Source organism: Nerophis ophidion, unplaced genomic scaffold (genome assembly GCF_033978795.1).
Source record: "Nerophis ophidion isolate RoL-2023_Sa unplaced genomic scaffold, RoL_Noph_v1.0 HiC_scaffold_61, whole genome shotgun sequence".
Classification (NCBI taxonomy): domain Eukaryota; kingdom Metazoa; phylum Chordata; class Actinopteri; order Syngnathiformes; family Syngnathidae; genus Nerophis; species Nerophis ophidion.
The window spans coordinates 177,760-184,209 of record NW_026906983.1 but is presented as its reverse complement, the minus strand read 5'-3'; the positions used below and the strand labels follow the sequence as shown (position 1 = coordinate 184,209).

The 6,450-nt window shown below is 38.1% G+C and overlaps 1 long non-coding RNA gene across 2 annotated transcripts; it reads left to right on the top strand.

The window, feature by feature from the left end:
- Positions 1-1,036: 1,036 nt before the first annotated feature.
- LOC133547100 (uncharacterized) lies at positions 1,037-5,865 on the top strand. 2 transcript variants are annotated; one of them, XR_009805341.1, is made up of 6 exons: positions 1,037-1,099; positions 2,986-3,038; positions 3,274-3,432; positions 3,718-4,299; positions 5,267-5,417; positions 5,522-5,865. It is a non-coding gene; the product is annotated as an uncharacterized LOC133547100 (long non-coding RNA). The 2 variants fall into 2 exon arrangements; XR_009805342.1 differs by lacking the exon at positions 1,037-1,099 and adding an exon at positions 2,648-2,817.
- Positions 5,866-6,450: the final 585 nt, after the last annotated feature.

Genomic DNA, 6,450 nt, shown 5'->3' with positions numbered 1-6,450 from the left:
ACATGTTTAGTGTATAAATATTAAATACATGTTCAGTGTATAAATATTAAATACATGTTTAGTGTATAAATATTAAATACATGTTTGGTGTATGAATATTAAATACACGTTTAGTGTATAATTGATAAATACATGTTTAGTGTATTAATATTAAATGCATGTTTAGTGTATTAATATTAAATATATGTTTAGTTTATTAAAATTAAATACATGTTTTTTGTATAAATATTAAATACATGTTTAGTGTATTAATATTAAATATATGTTTATTTTATTAAAATTAAATACATGTTTTTTGTATTAATATTAAATACATGTTTAGTGTGTAAATATTAAATACATGTTTAGTGAACAAATAGTAAAAATATGTTTAGTGTATAAATATTAAAAACTATGGTTAGTGTATGAATGACTAGACTTATGAAGAGGGAATGTGTGCCCTCCAGTGGAAATGTGCCGCAACTGCACACAAATAAATTAATTATTTCAGAGTGTGCCTTATTTAGAGAATAATAAATACATGTTTACTGTATGAATATTAAATACATGTTTAGTGTACCAATATTTCAGTGTATAAATATTAAATACATGTTTAGTGTATGAATATTAAATACATGTTTAGTGTATAAATATTAAATACATGTTTAGTGTATAAATATTAAATACATGTTTAGTGTATAAATATAATCAAACAATATATATATATATATATATATATATATATATATAGAGAGAGAGAGAGAGAGAGAGAGAGAGAGAGAGAGAGAGAGAGAGAGAGAGAGACCAGACTTATTAAGAGGGAACGTGCGCCCTCCTGTGGACTTCTGCTGCAACTGCACACACAAAGAACTTCATTACTTCCAAGTGTGCCTTATTTAGTGTCCCAGACTTCCAATTCCTCCTTTACATGTTTAGTGTATAAGTATTAATTAAACAACTGTTTAATATATGAATATTAAAAAATGTGTTTAGTGTATAAATATTAAATACATGTTTAGTGTATAAATAAATATATATAAATATATATATATGGAGAGAGAGAGAGAGAGAGAGAGAGAGAGAGAGAGAGAGCCACCGGAGCAGAGACTGTGAACAACAGGTACCCTGTTTATAATCGACACCTGTGTAATATACATCACTTATGTTTTTATTTCAGTTTATTTTGCCAGCGACATTAAGTCATGACCGTGGTTAAGCGTCTGTCGTGTGTGTGTGTGGCCTCTTCAATGCCCAAGATGGCGGTCGCCGTTAGCAATGACTGCTACATGTAAAGCTGATCACTTTCTGTGTGGGTCCAAACCAGGCTAATCCGTGTTTGTAGCTATGTATGCTTAAGACATTGTGGACATAACAAACTGTGTGAATGATGAACCGGCTAAATATTTTGGGATACTGAATGAGCAGTGTGTATTGATGGAAGAGCTAAGCTAATTATTATCCCGCCAGAATGCTCTAGCCCAGGGGTGTCAAACGTCCGGCCCGAGGGCCGCGTAAGGCCCGCTAACAAATTGTATCCGGCCCGCAGGATGAGTTAAAGTATAAAAATGTACCTGACATTTTTAAATGAAAGAAACAGCTGTTCTAAATGTGTCCACTGGATGTTGCAATAGCAATTCTTTGTAGTTGATGCAACATATGTACAAAATAAAGCACATGATGTTAGTACATCAGTCGAGGAAAATGAGCAAACCACACGAATAACATCCTGTAATTTGACTTTGATATAATTTGTTTTATCTTGAAAGACACCAATGAGTTGACTGATGAACATTATCACATAATGTATTCAGAAAATATAAATAACAACAAACAAAATGATTAACCACAGCATGTCAGTGTAAAAAAAACTTTTTACACTTGTTCTATTTTCAAACAATGAAAAACAGTCTGAAGTTGTCTTTATTTTTAAGTTATCGTGCTGTGATTTTACCAGTCCGGCAATTTTTCTCCATGTAACCCCCGATCTAAAGTGAGTTTGACACCTCTGCTCTAGCCGTAGGCCGGGGATATCCCCCCCGTTCAAATGTGTTGTGGGTACTAGTGCTGCCGTGATTAGTCGACTAGGAATTCACACGGTTTTGATTGATTGATTGAAACTTTTATTGACAGATTGCACAGTACATATTCCGTACAATTGACCACTAAATGGTAAAACCCCAATAAGTTTTTCAACTTGTTTAAGTCGGGGTCCACGTTAATCAATTCATGGTGGGCGAGAGAGAGACGTGAGCGTAACGTAAGCGTAACAATTAACACCGCCGCCCTTTATTTCTCTATATTTTCAAGATAGTCAACCATGTAAAGGCCATTTGTTTTTTTTAGCCAACGGGTTGTTCTACTATTGACCGCCTATTTATTTTTGTTCTCCCGTCCCAAACGGCTCACTGTAATTCACTTCCACAAGTCTGTGCCCTGCTGGAAAAGCAGATCCACTGAGAACAAGAGAGTATTAAGACACGTTAATACAATTATTCAGTCTGGTTAAATACAGAAACAATAATCATAAACAGGTGTGCGTCAAACGGTCAGTGCAGGTGGAACAAATGAGGTAGCCATGGAGACAGAACAAACATGGAAGTCCAACCAGGAACTAAAAGAAGTCCAAAACTAACCGAGCATAACTAAACAAAACATGATCCGGACCACGGATCGTGGCACACTTATGTTCAAAGGGGTGACTCTACACTAAACACAGTATTTCCATAGCTAATATTACTTGCTAATACTTACCTGTAGGACCTGTTGAGTAAAGTTAACATGTATTTGAGTACTTACCATGAATATGTAGACAAAGTAACTGATATAATACTGAGTATGGTAAGTGTAGCATGTCTGTGTGGTGTAGCCTATATTATTTATATGTAATATAAGGTGTATGAAGTATCTGTTGAACATAGAGGTGGTGGGAAAAAAATGGATTATTGTCTGCAGCTAAATGCTTTTAGTGAAACTAAATATTTCCATTTCATGTCTCTTGTGTTTCAGGGGAGGATTGAATGCAGTGCAAATATTGCAAATTGGAAAGCTCCAATCAAGAGGTACGGCTGTCATTTATTTATTAACTGTCGTACTTATGTGTTCATTGCACTGTATGGAATAGGTGTAGGAGTGTACACATTTATTGACACACTGCACTATACCTGCCCTCCCACTCCACTACATGCTCCTCCAACATAAAGCACCCCACTATACCATCAGCCCTGAAATTTCAAGTCAAAAGCTCACATTGTGATTAGAGTTAAATGCCATTGCTCCGCTGATTGTGTTTTTCAGATATCTGAAAAATGTCATGGCATCACCAGCAAAGACCTCCTGAAGACTTTCAATGAGTGCCTTGAGAATTATGTGGCTCGCCTGCTCAGACTGTACCGGGCTAGAAAGGAAGCTATTGGTCAGCAAATAGAAGACTTCCTGGATAAGCTTGATGAACAAGTAAGTGATGGACATGTGTCAGTAAAATGGATCTTATCAGTCATTGCTATATGTTCTTGGTTTGTGCTATTTGATAATTATAACCGTTTTTAATTTGCAAAAGTACAAAATGCTTTAGTCTGAAGGCTTGAAGTGTTTTTTTTCCCTTTTCTTGAACATGCTACTGGTCAGACTTGCGGTCTACTGGTCATTACTAAAAACAACTTTTGATTTTGCCATTTGTATAAATCCACTATGGCGCTTCACTAATGTACATGCTTATGTCTTCCACAGTATACTCTATAGACATCAGACATTGTGTCTCACCGAAAGATGACAGCACTGAGATGCCTCCCCGTTTTTGTCTGGGACGACACAACTAAGTGTGGAGAGACGCAGCCGACGGGCCGACAGCGGGCGGACAGAGGCGTTCTGGACCAAGATGAAGGCCAGGAGGCGGGGCATGCGGCGTGACGCACGCGGAGCGGCAGGAGGACGGCCATCGGAGTCAGGTGCGTAGGACACACATCCGCTCACAATCTGCGCATCTGCTCCTAGACTTTAAGAGAGGCGAAGGGGGCACGATTGCGAGAGGGAAGACAGGAAAGGAAAGGAAACCACGGCAGCCCGACCACGAGCCCGACGACAGAGAGCAGTCCCCAACGAGTGCCCGCCACAGACGCAGCAGGCGAGCACCAAAGGGTGCAGAGCGACCAGGAAGAGGTGCCAGCGCACTAGAAATGGGTGCGCCCGACTGGCCCGAAGAAAGGTTGTTTGAACCAATAAATGGGAATCAAACCTGCTACGATGCGTCGTGTGTTCAATGTCACAGCAACCCACACGAGGACGGCTGGGAGTTTGTCACATACGTTTTTCCTGCAGCATTTGGTAAGTAATAATAATAATAGGACATTTACTTGAAAATTAAAAGTAATTTGGCCTAATGTAGCTTCAATGGAATAGTTCAACATTTTCATATTCTAGCTTGTTGCCCTGCTCTCTGGTTTAAGATCCGTCGATAGAAACCATTCCTTTAACTGTGGATGTATTTTTGAAGAAGAATCAGCCAATGTTTCCTCATCGCTTGTTAGATTAGCTCAAATACTGGTAGTCTATTGGTAGCCTGCCTTCGCCAACAGTCAGAAGATAAACTTTACAACTCTATTCCGACGACATGCTGTTAGTTTTAAGTTGCAGAAGAGAAAACGACGTTGCTGATGAATGTCTGTTGAATATAAACTAAATTCACCCTGGCTCACAGTCGGCGGCGGCATACTAACACTTACAACTGACTGCTAGTTTTTGAGCTAAGCTTACTTGCGATGAACAATCTTCGCCTATTCCTTCCAAAATGCACAAACAGTTAAAATGAATGATTTCTGTTGCCTTGCCTTAAACCAGAGAGTGGAGCAACAAGCTAAACAACTATTACTATTTTAACATTTTGAGTAGGATCTGATTGTAGCTGAGATAGGCACCAGCAACCCCCGAGACTCCATAGGGAATAAGCGGTACAAAATGGATGGATGAATGGAGTAGGATCTCATAGCTGATGACAAAGATTTTATGCATAATACACTTTGTGTAGATTTCATTTTGTGCCCAGATTTGTTTTTGAAAGCCCAAATGTCATATTCTTTAGCCAAAGCATTTAACCATAAAGAAAAGTTCCTGCCCCAATTTTTTTTAAATATTTAATGGTTAATGTTCTACCTTCAATTCATTTGAAAGTAATTTAAGGGTTTTTTCCATTTTTTTGAACATTGTAAAATTGTAATCGTTCCCAGAAGATCCACACAATGACATCCTTTTGTTGGACCTAACACTCAATCATGCATGTGTTACTTACCCTCAGGAAAGTGACCCTGAAGAAAGAGTGCTCAGAGGCGTGTCTGTTGGCATCCTTACAATCCTTGAAGAAGATGATCCTGCTGTATCACCCAACTTACGGGACTGGGCTGTTGTGTTGGAAGGTTCCATGGTGCTACATGACCTGCCAGACCTCGGTACCGCCTTTGCATACCTCTTTGGCCTACTGTATGCCATCAACATTGATTATCCAAAGGAGATGACGTACACCTTTGAAGCAATTCAGTCTATCTTTTTCCAGCTTGGCTCTCAGTGCGGCCCTGCGATGAGGTGGCGACTTGTCCAGAGTGTACCCTGCCTGGCGCCCGATTGTAGCTGAGATAGGCGCCAGCGCCCCCCGTGACTCCAAAAGGGAATAAGTGGTAGAAAATGGATGGATGGATGGGCTCTCAGTGCTCTCAGCGGACAAGGTCTCTGAAAACAAAGCTTTTGCTGTGACTCTTAATGTGGAAGCCAACCTATGTTTTCTGCCTGTTCGAGTGCGTTGTGGTTGGTGCTCATATAAAACTTCACGGCCAGTGATTTAAAACATGCAAGGCCACACGGAAAACAATTATATTTATTTTCAAAATGTATTTACAATTAAGTGAGATACACCATTTTTTGAAAAAATTTTTTTTTCAAAATGTATTTAAAATTGAGTGAGATTCACAAAACGCCATTATGCCACATAACCCGCCAGAACTCGGTACTGCCATTTGTTATGTAGCATATTGGTATTTTGTGAATCTCACTTAAATGTAGATATATCTTTTTCTTTATATTTAAGTGAAGTTGACAAGAGGTGCATATTCACTGTCAGCTGATCAAGTTTGTCAACTCTTCTAATTTACTAAACACATTTTCTCTATCTATGATGATAATTCTATCATCAAATCATTACACAATTATATTGCCTGGCTGCTGTAAAAGCATTTATTTCTTAGCTTTTAACTTTCTTAGCTGGTTTATTCACTTTAAAGAAAATAGCTGGGAAAGTGTCAAGGTCTCTGACACACCCAATTGAACCCTTATGTTAAACATGTTTCTAAATGAGAAATAAACAAGGTTTTGGATATATTTTGATGTCTGCTCTTTATTTTATATATTCATTCAGCATTTAAAAAAAAAATCATCGCTACATAAATGTTACTTGACTTGTAAAGGAATTTTAGTAACTGAAGTAACAAG